This window comes from Leptodactylus fuscus, chromosome 2 (genome assembly GCF_031893055.1).
Source record: "Leptodactylus fuscus isolate aLepFus1 chromosome 2, aLepFus1.hap2, whole genome shotgun sequence".
NCBI classification, from domain to species: Eukaryota; Metazoa; Chordata; class Amphibia; order Anura; family Leptodactylidae; genus Leptodactylus; species Leptodactylus fuscus.
The window spans coordinates 193,820,963-193,838,853 of record NC_134266.1 but is presented as its reverse complement, the minus strand read 5'-3'; positions in this window follow the sequence as shown (position 1 = coordinate 193,838,853).

Here is a 17,891-nt window from a genome sequence, read left to right as displayed (position 1 = left end):
GACCTCTGGCATCAACAACGCATTTCCGCCCACAGAACTGCCGCTCACTGGATGTTTTTTCTTTTTCGGACCATTCTCTGTAAACCCTAGAGATGGTTGTGCGTGAAAATCCCAGTAGATCAGCAGCTTCTGAAATACTCAGACCAGCCCTTCTGGCACCAACAACCATGCCACGTTCAAAGGCACTCAAATCACCTTTCTTCCCCATACTGATGCTCGGTTTGAACTGCAGGAGATTGTCTTGACCATGTCTACATGCCTAAATGCACTGAGTTGCCGCCATGTGATTGGCTGATTAGAAATTAAGTGTTAACGAGCAGTTGGACAGGTGTACCTAATAAAGTGGCCGGTGAGTGTATATTACATTTGTTTCTGAAGGAGGTTTCTGGGCTAAAAATATTGATGATCTATCCTAATGATAAGTCATGAATATGAGAACAGTGGGGGTCTGACAACTGGCACACCCACTGATCAGCTATTCTTATGGTTCTGTTCTCTGTGTAGTGATCAAACTGAGTCAATAATTCTAGCCCAGAAAACCCCTTTCATTGTGTGCTTGAACAATCAGAACTTGGTAGTAGTTTAAAGGTATACATTTATCTCTTTTCTTGGTAATGATCTAGCCATTATTTCATCACTGAAATGTAATGTATGTAATCTTTAGGAGCAGAACTACCAGTGTGAGGGATTCTAGAAGCCACTGTAAGTTTTACAAAATGGAGGAAAAGTACAATTACTTGTACTGTATGTGATCATCCTCTACAGTCTTCTATTTCTTTAAGTGGTGATAACTTTTTTAAGGGAATTTTTTAAGGGTATGTTCATATAGCAGAATTTTTCCAACCTGAAAAGTTCTGCTTCAGAAATTTAAAGCGGAATTTTTCCACGTGACCAAATTCCACATCAAATTCTGCAAGTGCTGCATGTAATTGTGTACCTCCCACTTATTTCAATGGGAGTTATACCTACTTGAATTCACTTGAAGCAAGGAACTTATTTTTTTCCACTAGCTGAAAAAACATCTAGAGCAGAGGTTTCCAAACTTTTTTTTTCATAGACCAGTTTCAAAATTTTACTGGCTTTGGTGGACCCCCTGCTGCTACTTTTCTACCATATTCCCAAAACTCATCAAAAAAAGTGAACATTAGATCTAACGATAGTCCCGTTGAGTCTCCCGTGGACCCCTAGGGGTCCACCTGGACCATTTTGGGAATGACTGATCTAGCCCTATAGAGACACAGCTCAAAAGTGACTTGAGGACCAGGCCTCTTTTTTCAAAACTGACATGTGTCACTTTAAATGGCAATAACTTTGAGACGCTTTAACTTAAACAAGTGATTCTGAGATTGTTTTTTCGTAACACATTGTACTTCATGTCAGTAGTAAATTTTTGTCAATATGTTTTGTCTTTCATTATGAAAAAATAGGAAATTTGGTGAAAATTTTGAAAAAAATGCAGTTTTCAAACTTTGAAATTGCAAGCCTTTCAAATAGAAATCCATACTACCCAAATTTTTTCATAAATATAATTAACCATGTCTCTGATTTATGTAGCAATCAAATTTTAATCACTCTTTCATTTTTTTCAGATATTATAAGGCTTACAAGTCAAACAGTAATTTTCCAAATTTTCAAGAAAATTTCCAAAACACATTTTTCAAGGGACCAGTTCAGTTCTGTAGGGAACTTGAAAGGCCTCTCTAATAAAACCCCCGAAAGTCACCCCATTCTAAAAGCTACACTCCTGAAAGAATACAAAACAGCAGTTAGAAAGTTTCTTAACCCTTTCAGCATTTCACAGCAATTAAAACAAAATGGAGGTCAAATTTACATTTTTCAATTTCTGTCACTAATATATTCATTTAGCCCTAGAATTTACACATTTACTAAGGGTTAAAGGAGAAACTGCAACCCACATTTTGTTACACAATTTCTCCCGAACATGATAATACCCCATATGTGCTGGTACCCTAATGTACGGGCACACGGTCGCTCTCAGAGCGGATGGAGCGCTAATTGGATTTTGTAGGCCAGATTTTGCTAGAATACTTTTCAGGCGCCATGTCCCGTTTGCAGAGCCCCCAAGGTGTCAAAACAGTGGAAACCCCCAAAATGTCACCCCATTTTGGAAACTAGACCCCGTAAGGAATTTATCAAGGGGTATAGTGAGCCCTTTGACCCTACAGGTGTTTCACAGATTTTTTTACCGTTGAGATGTGAAAATGAAAAATTACTCTTTTTATAATAAAATGTCACTGTAGCCCCAAATTTTTCATCTTCACAAGGGGTTAAAGGAAAAATTGCTCCCCAAATTTTGTTACACAGTTTCTCCCGAACACGACAATACCACATATGTTCTGTTACCCTAATGTACGGGCACACGGTCGCTCTCAGAGCGGATGGAGCGCTAATTGGATTTTGTAGGCCAGATGTTGCTACAATACTTTTCAGGCACCATGTCCTGTTTGCAGAGCCCCCAAGGTGCCAAAACAGTGGAAACCCCCAAAATGTCACCCCATTTTGGAAACTAGACCCCTCAAGGAATTTACCAAGGGGTATAGTGAGCACTTGGACCCTACAGGAGTGTAACAGAATTGGCCCAACAAAAGGAAAAGTGACATTTTTTGCTATAAAATGTTGCTTTAACCTCAAATTTTGCATTTCCACAAGGGGTTAAAAGAGAAAATGCACCCCAAAAATTGTCAAGCATTTTCTCCCAACTACAGAAATGCCTCATATGTGGATGTAAAGTGATGTATGGGCACACTGTAGGGTCCAGAGCTGAAAGATCTCTATTGGGATTTTGGAGGGCAAATTTAGCTGAAATCTGTTTCAGGCACCATGTTGCATTTGGAGAGCCCCTGAAGTGCTAGAACAGTGGAAACCCCCCTCCCCAAATGACCCCATTTTGAAAACTAGACCCCTCAAGGAATTTATAAAGGGGTTTAGTGAGCACTTGGACCCTACAGGTGTTTCACAGATTTTTTTTACCATTGAGATGTGAAAATGAAAAATTACTTTTTTTCCAATAAATCGTCCATTTAGCGCCATATTTTTAATTTTTGCAAGTAGTTAGAGAATTAAAAGCCCCACCAGTTTGTTACACAATTTCTCCTGAACATGGCAATACCCCATATGTGGCCATAATCTGCTGTATGGGTAAATGGTGGGGCTCAGAATGGAAAGATGGCTATTTGGCTTTTGAGGGCAGTTTTCAGGTGCCATGTCGCATTTGCTGAGCCCCTAAAGTACCAATACAATGGAAACCCCTCAAAAGTTACCCCATTTTAGAAACTACACCCGTCAAGGAATGAATCAAGGGGTATTATCATTTTGAGCCTAAAAAATGCTTCCCAAAAATTAATGTACAAAATGAAAATTTTAATTTTTAAAGAAATATGTCATTTCGGTGCCCAATACGTTGCACCCACTTTGTATTGTCAGAGACCTGCACTCCTAAAACTATTAAGTGGGCGATCCCGAGGGGCAAAAAATTATATATGTGGGTGTAAACTGCTGCTTGGGCATACAGCAGGGCTCAGAAGGGAAGGAGCACTGAGCTTTTTAGCTTTTGGGGTACAGATTTAGAGGGACTTTCTGGGTGCCATGTTGTTTTTGCAGAGCCCTGGAGATGCCAATGAACTGGAATTCCCCAAGAAGTGACCCCATTTTGTAAGGGCAATTTTAGGGTCTCTGCAAAAGTGTCATGGCATCCAAAAAAAAACAAACCAAACCGTCTAAGTCTGTGCTACAAAAACCAAATAACCCTTCTTCCCTTCTGTGTCTGGCTGTGCCCTAATATCAGTTTATTCCCACATATGACATTACGTGCATTATCCTGGGTACACCAGTGTCATACATGTGGCATACATGTGTCATAAACTGCAGTTTGGGCACACAGCAGGGCGCAGAAGGGAAGGAGCGCGATGAGGCTTTTGGAGTACAGATTCAGATGTTTGGTATCTGACACCATGTCATGTTTGTAGAGTCTGTAAGGTACCGGAAAAGTGGATTCCACAAAGGAGTGACCCCAGTTTGAAAACTGCACCCCTCAAAGAATTTATCAGGGGGTGTAGTGAGTATTAGTATCCCAGACGTGACTGCACAGCGGATGGCGAAAAGGGAATATATAAGCAGTGCGGAGAACATTGCAAACACCAAATTGCCTACTATGTCCCAGTAGCTCCTATGATTGGGGGAGTCACTCTGGGGGTCACTTTGGGGTCACTTCTGGTGTCTTTTCGTTCATAAGCTGTAAATCTGGGGTGTCCCCTGATATACGCTCGCACAGCTTATATATTCTCTACCTGATGCAGCCAGTCGTGTTCTAATAATTTGGCGGTTTTTGCGGGCTTTTGTTCTTGCATTACTAGATGCTGTATTTTCTTTATTTTTCTGGTGACGTGGCCATATAAGGGCTTGTTGTTTGCGGGATGCAATGCATTTTGTAATGACACCATTTTTGAGTGCCTACAACTTACCGAATACATTTTATTAACTCTTTTTTTGCTGGATTAAAAAAAAAAAAAAAATCAATTCCGGTATTGCGTTTTACCTTTTAAATTTTTCGCCATGCAGCGTACAGTATAACTAACATATTATCTTTATTCTGCAGGTCGGTACGGTTACGGCGATACCTCATTTATATTATTTTTTTATGCAATACTAATTCTGCAGAATAAAAACACATTTGGAGACATAAATCAATGTTTTTTGCATCGCCATATTTTGAGAGGCGTAACATTTTTATTTTTTCTTTGACAGTGTTGGTTGAGGGCTTATTTTTTGCGGGACAATGTGTGCTTTTTATTGGCACTGTTGTGAGGTGCATTTGACTTTTTGATCACTTTTTATAGCACATTCTGTAAGGTGAGATGGCGAAAAATCACTACTTCCGGCGGGTTTTTTCCGTTTTTTTTTTTCTGTGGTTCACCGTGTACATTAAATATTGTTTCAGTTTTATTGTACAGATTGTTACAGACGCGGTGATACCAAATATGTATTGTTTTTATTAATTTTTAGTTTTTTTTTCTATATAATTCATTTTCTATAGAGAAAAAGGGTTTTTGGGCTTTATAACTTTATTAATTGTTTCAAAACACTTTTATTTTTTTTTTCCACTTTTTTTTAAACTTTTTCATGTATCCCTTTAGGACACTTGGAGGAGTGATGATTGCATCACTCATCCACTATCATAGAGTGAGACACAGGCTGCAGTAACAGCCTGCACGTGTCACTCTAGAAACAGGAAGTGAGTCGTACGGACGGCACAGACTCACTTCCAGAAGACGCCGGCCAGGATACAAAGGTGAGTGGGACTCAGGGCTGGCTGGGGTCACTAAACAGACCCCTGGCCACTTAGTAGGGATACCAGCACCCCCCGATCTCGCAGCGGGGGGTGCTGGGGACCCCTACACGATCGGCAACCCGTTGTTTGCCGTGATCATGTTTGATCACGGCAATCAACGGGTTAAAACCCAAAATCGGCACTCATGTCCGATGGAGGGTGATGGAGCAGGGTGTTAGGTGTCAGATACAACTAACACCCGCTCCTAGAACGCCCGCACTGCGCTGCGGGGATTGTTTACATCCATGTGGTACTATTACCACATCGGTCGTGAAGCACTAGACATCCATGTGGTAATAGTACCTCATGGGTCTTGAAGGGGCTAGAGGAATAAAAACATCAATGGAGGCTGATTTTAGGCAAAGGCCCCACAGGACGGCCCACAGCAATAAAGTGCTGCGGGAAAAACCACGGCGGCAACGTATCACGGTTCTTACCGAAGCGCTTTAAACAGAAAGTTTGCAGAGTTTTCCTCTGCGGACTTTCTGTTAAAAATATATCTATGGGGAAACCACAGGCTTTTCCATAAATATAATTGACATGCTGCAATTTGCAAAACCATGCCAGTTTTGAAAATCATGGCATGTCCATACCACAGTTTTTCCCACAAAGTGGGCATGGGATTCCCTAGAATCCTATCCACTTTGCACTTACTGTAAAATGCAGTGATTTTTCCCACAGTGTTTCCGCCACGGGCAAATTGCGGCATTTTTCAACCCGCGGGGCCACAGCCTTAGGCAGGATTTCAAGCTGAATCAAATTCAGTGGTAAATTCCACTAAGTGAATATACCCTAACCCTAAGTGATTTTTAAAGTTTGGTCACTATGTTTTTTTATTTATTTTTATTTTAACAGCAATTTTTAACACTTTCAAGAACATTTCCAATATCTATTTTTTTGGGTCCAATTTTCTTCTAGAGGCATATTGCACTAAACCATGAGTTATACAAACACCAATGTTAGTTATAATTGTATTTGTGTGTTGTATAGTTAAGAAAAAAAATCTCTACTAAATTGATGTATTGTAGGAAAGCAACAGTTATTACACCACCGTAAATAATATTGCATTTTTGTGTTTGGTTGTCAAAAGATCTACGATAAAGTAGAATAATAAGCTAAAGTAAAAGTTATACACTGCTTAGTGCAAAATAATTCAGGTTATTTGTGGAGTGCATCATTAAAAATGGCTGGAAAAAAAACAGTAGTAGCAACTGCAGGCCTCAGTAGTCTGACATTCACTATATAGTTATAGACTTGGATTTATGGAGAGTGCAGAAGAAATTTGGGGTTAATTGGCTCACTTCATCATAACAGGAACTTGTTAGTACTGACAGTGACACGATAATGGATTGCCAATTTTGATGACACTTGAAAAAGGTGTAGATACACCCCAAGACTGAGGCCCCATGTTGCAGAAACACAACTTTTTTTGTTGCAGTTTTTTGAGCCAAAGTCAGAAGTGGGTTGAGCAGAAGGATGACGTATATCAGATTTCTCTATTTGACTCATTCCTTTCGTAGCCACTCCTAGGTTTGGCTCAAAAAAAACAAAAGCTGTGTTTCCGCAATGTGGGGCCTCAGCCCAAATCACATTGTGTATATGTCTATTTTACTTGGAAATAAAGAGTGGATTTATTTGGATTAAAGTCTTTGGTAGTTGCGGTTCCTTCCTTCTTCACTCCAAATTTTTGAATTTTGCAATTCTGATGATGTCTTTTCAACCAAAGGTAAAAGGCTTCTTGCTGCTGTCACCCAACTTACACTAAGGATTTACAGACTGTCAAGGTTGTTGTGGCCTCATGCACAACCTTTTAAGGTGAGACGTCACTGTATATATTCATGTTCACAACATACAGTCCTATGAAAAAGTTTGGGCCCCCCTATTAATCTTAATCATTTTTAGTTCTAAATATTTTGGTGTTTGCAGCAGCCATTTCAGTTTGATATATCTAATAACTGATGGACACAGTAATATTTCAGGATTGAAATGAGGTTTATTGTACTAACAGAAAATGTGCAATATGCATTAAACCAAAATTTGACCGGTGCAAAAGTATGGGCACCTCAACAGAAAAGTGACATTAATATTTAGTAGATCCTCCTTTTGCAAAGATAACAGCCTCTAGTCGCTTCCTGTAGCTTTTAATCAGTTCCTGGATCCTGGATAAAGGTATTTTGGATCATTGGATATATTAGATATATCAAACTGAAATGGCTGCTGCAAACACCCAAATATTTAGAACTAAAAATGATTAAGATTAATAGGGGTGCCCAAACTTTTTCATAGGACTGTATATGGTGTTATTACAGAATCACACTATGCGCTGCTCTCTGCTTTTGCTTATCTCTTTCTAAGTGATAATGAATTTGAGTATTACTGTACATTGCATTATTCATTCGCTGACATTGTACCACTTTTAGAGTAGCCTTTGTATTACATCAGCCTTGTCTTCTCTGACTCCTGGTATGGCACCATGTTTGCTACTAAAAAACAAAAAGCCCATGATCATGACATATTGCAGTTTGAAGAAAAAAGTGTCAGGGATTATTATAATGACATTGTCGTTGATAATGTTGTGTTGGACAGAGTCCAAGGTGGCAAAATGGTTTCCGTAGCAATTATGATATAGAGTAAGAGTAAAAATCCCAGCACTCTGATGATTCCAGGTAATATAGATAAAACATAACTTTTATTTTCGAAGTCACAGTTTGATATAAAAATTCAACGTGCAGGAGAGGTAAGGGACTAAGCCTAGCGTTTCGGGGTTGTAGGCATCCCTTAGTCATGGCTTGTGAAGCAAGCTGCTGCACAATATGGGGGCATTCACACAGAGTAATGTAGCGCTGCCACGATAACTTGCAGCAGAATCAGCGCTGATAGAAAAGGCTTCCATTGACTTCAATGGGTTCCGTTTAACGCGCGTAACACATTGAACAACAATGGGAGGCTTTTTAACCCATTGATTTCAATGTGTTACACACGTTAAACGGAATCCATTGAAGTCAATGGGAGTCTTTTCTATCAGCGCTGATTCTGCTGCAAGTTATCGTGGCAGAATCAGCACCACATTACTCCATGCGAATGCTCCCTATAAAGGTTTAACCACTTCAGTACCATGCCAGTTTGTGGTCCAGGATCAGACACATTTTAGGTTTATTTTGTATGTGCGGTATAGAGGGCTGTAACATTTTTCTCATATGTCTCATTCAACTAATTTTTGCGTCTTTTTTCGGGAACACATAGGGCTTTATTTTATGTTGTTTTTATTTTCAAATGTGTTTTAATTTTATTTTTTTTTATATCTGGGAAAATATAAACAATAGGAGGGAAATTGTGTCTGGTTTTCACTTTTTTAAAAAATTTAATAACACAAAGTACAACTGAAAAACTTTATAAAATAGTTTTTCCCCTCCATTACGGTAACTTTTATTTAATATGGTATCGTCGGGGGTGGGGCTATAACCTTTAATAACGTCATTTTATTGGCGTATTATTTTACTTATTTTTTTATTTAATTTTTTTAAAACCTTTTAATTAATTTTTTAATATTTTTTTTTTTTCAGATGGTGTCCCCATAAGGTCATAAGAGACCTTTGGGGACATCTGATCACTTTTTTTTGTACTGGAGGCTGATTTCCCCTATAACTGGGGCTGGTACATTTAGCTCCAGTTGCAGGAGGAATACAGCCTCCTGCACACTGTATACACAGTATACAGAGCTGATCTGGGTCCTGTAGCTCTTGCAAGACGCTGCTTTCGGCGGATCATGTGACCGCCAGGTCAGAAGGCAGCCGCATCATGGCGGCGCCCATAGCCGTGTATACAGCGCTCACTGAGCACTGTATACACAGCGATCGAGAAGGCAGGGATAGGAATAAACCTTCCCTGTCTTCTCCCTGGGAGCTCCGGCTGAAGTTACAGCCGGCTCCCAGTGAAAGCAGCTGCACGATTTTGTGCAGCTGCTGTGTTCTGATTGGACGTACCGGTACGTCCTGTCAGAACAAGGCATCCACTATCCGGACGTATATAGTCTATGGGCAGTCCGGAAGTGGTTAAAGAGGACCTTTCACCGATTTGGGCACAGGCAGTTCTATATACTGCTGGAAAGCTGACAGTGCGCTGAATTCAGCACTGTTGGCTTTCCTGATCTGTGCCCCAGGTAAAGAGCTATCGGTCCTGGTACTGTAGCTCTTTACAGTCAGAAGGGCGTTCTCTTTTTACTTATTTTGCTGCTTTGATTTCATATGTTCTTGCTGTATATTATATTTGAAGTTTTTGTAAAAATTTGAAAAACCAAATAAACCTTTTGAATTAAAAAAAAAGATGGTTAGTATTAACAACTAGGCGCATGCATGATGTCCTATTTACCATCTGTGTACTAATGAGCCAATAAATGAATAGCCCACTACGAAGACTAATAGACAAGAACTATCATTACACCTCAAGGAAGAAGTCCGCTCTGGTAAGTATGAAGAATATAACAATATGTAGCGTTATACTGAAGACCATAATATCCAACTTCCTGACTAATTCACAATGTGTAAAAGCACAGATTATATAATACAAAAACGCAATTGATCTGTGCATGCAGACGTACTAATGGATAAATGGTGTCAGGGTCTGGGGTTGCTAGGTGGGGTGGCATAGACACACACGTCCAGTTTCTTTTAGTCCAAAACAAAGGCAGAGTTTTATTTTCACTCAAAAAGGCAGTACAGCAACAAAAGGAAAACAGTACAAAAATAAATACCTGCCCGGCTAGACTCTAACTAAACATAAAATAGGTTACCTCACCTAGAATAACAGAAATCCAAAAGCCAGTTGAATCACTCAGGACACATCTCCAAAAATATGGCCTCTCTGTTTGCTCTCCATCCAAACTCTGCCAAAGGACTGCTGCTGGAGTTGACTTCTTAAGCCTCCTTGATGAGGAGACTCTCAACAGCTGCCAGAACATCCCCAAAGTGTGGACTGGAGGGGGTTGGAATGACAGGTCCCACTACCAAACCTATCTGTCATTCCTAAAAATCCAACCCAGTAACCGGAACTTTGAAATAACACTCAGCAGACAGAATTATCTGCTGAGAAACATTCTTTCTGGAGTTTTCTCATCTCACCCACCTTAGTAGTCTGGGTGAGATGTACACCACCTCCATTACATGACCAGCCATCGGCTTACAATGGATATAATCCAAAATCCCAAATGCCGACATCATCCGATATCATTCAAGATCCCAAATGCTGACATCATCCGAGATCTCAAATCGGACATCTTTGAGAACGGACAGTTAAGGACACCCACGGACAGTAAAAGAATGCACTCGATGTCCATTTAAATCAATGCAAAATGTCACGGACACAGCTGGTCAATGTGGTACATATAGGGATACCCAATATGTAAAGCTATGTTAAATATAGCCTGACTTCGGTGTCAGAGACTTGTGGTTTGCTCAAGACTGATTAGTCATAATCTCATGATGTTTGTTCAAAATCATCATATTTAGAATGTCTATTAACAAAAATGGTGTATTATTATGACCTCAATGCACATAAATATCTCAATATATGGGGTCCATAGTACAATAAACTGATGTATTTAACTTATGTTCATGAAACGGAAATTAGAATGGATCAAATTAATAAGTGTATGCTTAAAGGGGTATTCCCAACTCACTTTTTTCACCAACCTGTATACTATCTGCTTTGTTCACTTCCTGGTTTTCTCGGTACATTGGTGGGCGGAGTTTCACTTGCTGTCTCCCAGACAAAACCAGCTCTAGTATTTCTCTTCATAGCAGTACGTTTGCAGTCAGTAATGAGGGATGGTTGTAAATAAATTAACACAGTATCACTGGAAGATGCACAATATGTAACTGATGTAGAACAACAGTCAGCTTGCAATAAACTCTGTTTTAGGTCTGTGTTTACATACAGAGGTAATGGACTCCCTATCTCAGCCCTTTTCAACAAAATTCAATTAGCTGACCAGATAACTGACAGATAAACAGCTCAGAAATACAAGCTGCTCCGAGCACTCAGCTCCCCCTCCCCTCCTGAGAGCAGGGAGCTACATCACTTGTCCTGGGCGGAGAGCTAAGATCATCCCCAGGTCCCTGGTTATGGAAATACAGTGTAAACAATGAAGTGAATAAATTAAGATAACAGCCTAACAAAGCAGTTTTGATGAAGCAATGTATTTAGGAAAAGTCTTAAATACACATAAGCTAGCAGTATAGATAGGATCCTTGAGATGGGACAATTCCTTTAATGACTACCTGTATAGAAGAGAACTAATGATATAAAAAAAGGAATTAATCAATCGGCTGATGCAAAATAAACATCCATGTATATCTCAATGTACCTGGAAAAACCTGAATATCTAATAAAAATATGATAAATCTGATTTCAGATTCATCCCCAATGGGTACCTAGTTTTCAATGTGAAAATCCAGAATGCTTCACGTCTAAACAGCTTATACTGTCAGTTACCCCCTCTGGGAGGCTTTCTGACATGTTCTACACCACAAAATTTGAAAGCTGTCACATCATCTTTATGTACATCCTAGAATTGCTTCGAAACCTCTATGATATGGAGTGAATTACTATTGGTACTACTGTATAAGTGTTACGATATTCTCGTTTTGAGCCTCCTCGTTGTGCAACCAATATACTGCACACTACATTCCTCACACACTATCATGTATATCACATGATCTGATTTGCAATTGATGAAGGAGTTGATGTTATAATCTTACTGTTTGATTTGTCTCAGAATACATTAGTTTTTTTGGCATATTTGCATAACTGGCACCTGGACTGACCACAACTGTGAAACCCTATCAAATTTCACTAAGTATCTATATTGGTTCCTGAATGGGATGAAAAATAACTGGGTGAAAGCCAGTTACCTAGGGTTCTGCCCCTTCTTGCTACAAATTTACATCCTGCTTCCAGAATATCATTTAGGATTTCATCCTGATGTGGGCCAAATTTTTTTTGATGATGTCAACAACTTCTCTATAGTTAGAGCTGTAGGTGGTAGAAAAAGAGACCAGCGGTTCCCCATAGGTATAATTGTAACAGAAAGTCTGAAGAGGAAAACTCCACAAACTTTCTGACTATAGAGCTTCGGGAAGAACTGCGATGCGTTGCCGTTGTGGTTTTTCCCACAGCGCTTTATTGCTGTGACACATCCCATGGGGCCTTAGCCTAAAAGTAATCAAGACAACAGTCAGTTTTGTGAGTACATGCTTTCTCCATGAAATGGCTGTACCTTCTGGATCTGCTGCATAAGCAGCATATTATATTGCATTCACACTACAGTTGGTGCCTGTCAACAGTATCCGTGGCTATTGTCTGTTACAAGATTTTAGCAACGGACACTAGCTGAACCGTCAGAAATTTCCATTCATTTCAATGGGATTTTATCTTGTGTCCATTTGTGTCCGCTTACACCCAAGTCCTGTGGACAAAAAATTCTTACATACAGGAATTTTCTGTCCATTAGAAAACAATGGAAAGTAAGTGTCTGTTAATTTTTTTAACATTGAAATCTATGGTCAACGGACTTATAACCGACAGTAACTGATAGCCATTAGTTAGTGTCAGTTTGTGTCTATTATGATAGGTGTTTTTTTTTTTTTTTTTTGCTTTTTTTGAACGGATACTTTCATAATGGAATTCAACAGTAGTGTGAACCCAGCCTTACAGGGACAGGTCTACTTATCTATAAGCCCAGACCATAAAAAGAATCCGTTTGGTTAATAGGAGCAGTCAAACATGCAGAGGATCCATAGATATGGATCAGCAGTATTCATTATATCCATGTCCTGTTTACACTGGCTGGCTCTTATGTAGGTAAAAATTATTACACATACTATAAATTTTAGGAAGTGTGGTTTAACTTTACATAAAATACAGCAGATACAGTATTTAACATAAATGTATTTTATTTTACAGCTCTATGACATCCAGTGACATCCATGGCATATTAAATAATGCTAGTACTTTGAGTCAGATTTCAAGATATGTCTTTTACATTTCTGAACTTAATTGCTGTAAGATTTCATATCGTCTTATAAAACCCCTTTGCGTGATTTGGTATAATTAGTTAATTTCTATGTATTTTAGCTGTTTGTACAAATACAGTTTTAGCATTTATCAAGGCCATAGATGAATAGAACAAAGGAAGTAGTACATGTATGTAATCAAAGCTCGATCTTTTATTGAAGAGCTGACTATACTGAATAATGATCCGTAACAATGGAAGACCTCCTGACTGCACTTATCATGAACAGATTCAGATGTTGCATTTCTATAGCAACCAGAAAATATGGAATTTGATGTCTGATAAAAAAAAAAAAAAAAAAAGGAAATAATCTAGTTTCACTTACGGTGGCAATACATGCATAGCATAAAATATAAGACAGTGGTACTGTATATTTTAGATTCAGTTCTGTAATATGAAAAGGGGGAAAAAAGCATGTAAATTAATAAATATTTATGCATTTGTTTCTACAATGTGGCATAGACTTAAATTGCCATCTGTATTATTTTTACAATTATTTTTAAAACTCAGGCCAGATTGTTAGATCCTCAGGATTTTCAGATATTCAAAAGACTTATTTCCATTTTAATAAAAAATAAAATCCACATAACTATGTCATAGAAAAAATCTCAAGTTTAATGTAATTGTTCTTTATGAAACACTCATGCATCATATGTATCTGCATAAAAACTGCATTTTGTTATAACAAGGATAGTGCACATTGTATTCTGAAAATAATTCACTGAAAATATTCTGGCTCGATCTGCCTTCATTTTAATAACACGTGTATCACAGGGTAGAACAGCAAAACATATTATGTAGTAGGAAAGCAATGTTAAAGAAGAAACTACTATCGAGCTAATCCATTTTCCATGCTAAAATATCAATACTATTTTACAAAGATGGAGAACAATTTATTTAGATTAATGGAGTGATCTAGCAACCTTCAAAGCATGACAAGCTTCATAGATTGCTTCACAGTATCCTTAGATGTCAATTCTACGCTAACTATATTGTAGCAGTATCAAGTGCCAACACAAACAAGCATCTCAAAAAGTATGGATTGTGTGCGAAGTCTAAGGAATTTTGGTCACATTCCTTAAAGCACTTTTTCCAAGCAAAACAAGTTATTCCTTATTTTACTAATATTATAAATGTGAAAGTTTGTGTGTTTGGATGTTTGTTACTCTTTCACACAAAAATGGCTGAAGGGATTTGGATGAAATTTGTCACATAGATAGTTTGTAACATCTATGAACACATAGGCTACTTTTTATCCTGTTAAATTACATGACTTCACTACTGTTATGAATTTATGTTCACATACTATATTACACTGCTCTTCCTGCCAGGAGAATCAGCTAATCTGCAGCTTGCAGATAAAGCCAGGTCTGTTATCTCTCTATGTATACACACAGATGACCCTGAGTCCATTCAGTAAAAGCAAACAGAAAATTCTGCATAAGTAAGTCTTCTGTGTCCTGTGGAGCCAGAGGGAGGAGGGGAGACACAAATACAGAAGGTCAGAAGCAAACTCTGGAGGTAGTGTGTTCGGACACTGATTTGGGAAAACACCTTTAATACAAATTGGCAGTTTCACAATTTTACACAAGCCGAGAAAACGAAATTGCTGCAAATTTCCCAAAAAAAAAAATATAGCTATGACGGTAGCCAGAAGTCAACAGACTTCTACTCAAGCGGAGCTGAGGAGGATTGAGCTAGCTATGCATCAAGCAGGTCTTAGAGTAGCTGAAACGCTGGACCAGAAGGATCATCGACGCCAACAACACGCTTGTTATATGGCATCCCAGCGAGCTGCTGAGATGCCACAACAATCACAGACATGGCGCGAGGAACAAGTTGAGTGGCGAAACACCGGAGAAGACGAATCATTGACTCCAACAACACGCTCATTATATGGTGTCCCAGTGAAACTGCTGAGATGCTGGAACAATCACAGACACGGCACAAGGAACAAGTTCAGTCGCAGGCCATCTTAAGAGCTACCAAAATTCCGGAGCAGGCAGATCATCGAAGCCAGCAACACATTCATTATACGGTGGCTCAGTGAGCTGCTGAGATACCGCAATAATCACAGGCGTGGTGCGAGGAACAAGTTCAGCGGCAAGCCAGCTTGAGAGCTGCCAAAATGCCGGAGCAGGCGTATCATCTACGGCAGCAATTTGCTAAATATAGGCGGATCATCAATGCCAACAACATGCAGTCAAAGTCGTGGGCAGAGGCTAGTCTATAGTATAAACAATCATTTGCAGATTGGTATCGGCCTAACTACTCAGACAGCAACACTGATCAAGAGAACAAGGAATTTTTGGCTCCCATTCGGAAAGAAGAGGTCATTGGACAGTGCACAAACTACTTCAGTCATGGAAATGAATAGAGTTGTATGTGTGATGTCCGACCACCTCTCCATTCAGAAAAGGAAACAAAAATCTCTTGTTCTCGTGATCAGTTGGGTCTTAGCTTTACGGTCTCCCATTGATCTGCAAATAGATCCCATATGTTATGGATATGAATAACTTGCTTTCATAGGAAAATCCCTCTAAACTTTATCAAATTATGTTCACATATGTAAGGGCAAAACAGAATAATGACAGATCTGCTCGAATGTTATCCAAAATACATAAAAAAGTAAAGTATGCTGTTTGTCTCTATAGATTCATGGTGTCAGTAATTTCCATTAAAGGATCTTCATCTTTAGTTGCATAATGCTGGCAAATTCATTAAAAAATATTTTTCACTCATATTAAAAATCCAAAATAACAATCAAATTATTTTTAAAAGGTTTTTTTTTTTTTTTTCTTAGTATTTTGGGTTCTATTAGTTAGGGATATACAGTATTATATAATATTCAGTATTTGAATGATATTTTACACAATGTAATTATACTATTTTATGGCAATATAATCACATTACTGTCCATGGTTGAGTAAATTCTGAATGGCAATACTGTATTATGTTGGCTGTGTTTCATATTGCACCCTATAGTGTTATATAGATAATTGAATAGTGAACAGATGATATTCCAATTCAAAAAGAAAAACTGTTATAATAATTTAGTTATCATTAGAGATAAGCGAACATAATAAATAAAAGAGCTGGGTGAGTGACATTCCCCCTAAATAAAGGTAATCCCTAGCTAACCCTGCCTGTAGATCTGTCCCTGTCTCACAGTCACATAGTTCACAATCTCAAATTAATCGAATGTTAAATCCACCATTCGTCTAAATTGGAGGTCACCTGATTTCGGCCGCCAATTCCTTTTTCTGATTTTTTTTTTCGATGCCTCCATTGTTTTAGTTCCTGTCCCACCTCCCCTGCACAGTTATTGGTGCAAAAAATGTGCCAGGGAAAGTGGGAGGGGATACAAATTTTTACTGCGTTTGCCTCGTGGTATTCAATTGGAATCAAATACCTCAAACGGCCTGATATTCGATCGAATATGTACGGTGTTTGCTCATCTCTAATCAGATTCTTTAAGTCTGTAAATTGTACAGTAGGGGCCCACATGGTTCAGACGTGTTTCCTACACATCATAGACATGTGATCAGGTCTTTGTACATCTAGTGAATTTGGAGTCCAAGCCAATATCTTAAACATGATGCTCAACAAATATTCCATGATTAATATAGAGAATATTGTTGCCTTGAAAGGGAAGACTTTGTATTACTGTTTCAATAGTTTATGTCAAAATAACATTGCAACATTGTAAAATTCACATCCACAGAGGAGTGGACTCCTGCTTTTTTCACTGTTAATTTTAGGGCCCCTTCACACGGCTGAAACGCGCACGTTTTTTGCACGTTTTTTTACGCATGTAAAAATTAAAATGTCGCATTTATGCAACGTTTTAATAGACGGCGCATAAACGCGGCGTTTACGCGGTCAAAAGACGCACAGTAAACACCGCGTTTACGCGCCATCTATTAAAACGTCATTTTTACACGAGTAAAAAAACGTGCAAAAAACGTGTGCGTTTCAGCCGTGTGAAGGGGCCCTTAGTTTTATAACAACAGACACCCCACAGACCCCTTGATAATCAATGGGGTCAGCTGGACTCCACGTGTAACTGCTAATTGAGCACTCTGCCTCTCCGTTATTTGGGTCCCTCATTGGACCCAAGTAACTGAGATGATGCTAGTGAATCCAATGTAAGGTGGTGGAAGCCACCCACTGTACAAAATATTTTACACATCTTTCACTCTATCGTCAGGTTTCTGTTCCTCGGGTCTGCTTGGGGACCTGAATCTAGCCTTATTATGGTTTGTCTGTTGTGTATTATGCCATGTATTGTCATGAATATGCTGATGAATTATTGTACTATGTGATTTATCACTGGCTGCAGAGTCATTGCACCATCCTCAGTCTGGTAGTTTTTGGAAAGAGGACAGCATGATTAATCTAAACATACATACTGTTGCGCCTATTGGTTGTGCCACAGATGTTGTCCTTTTTGTACCACCCAAGCTATGACCCTTG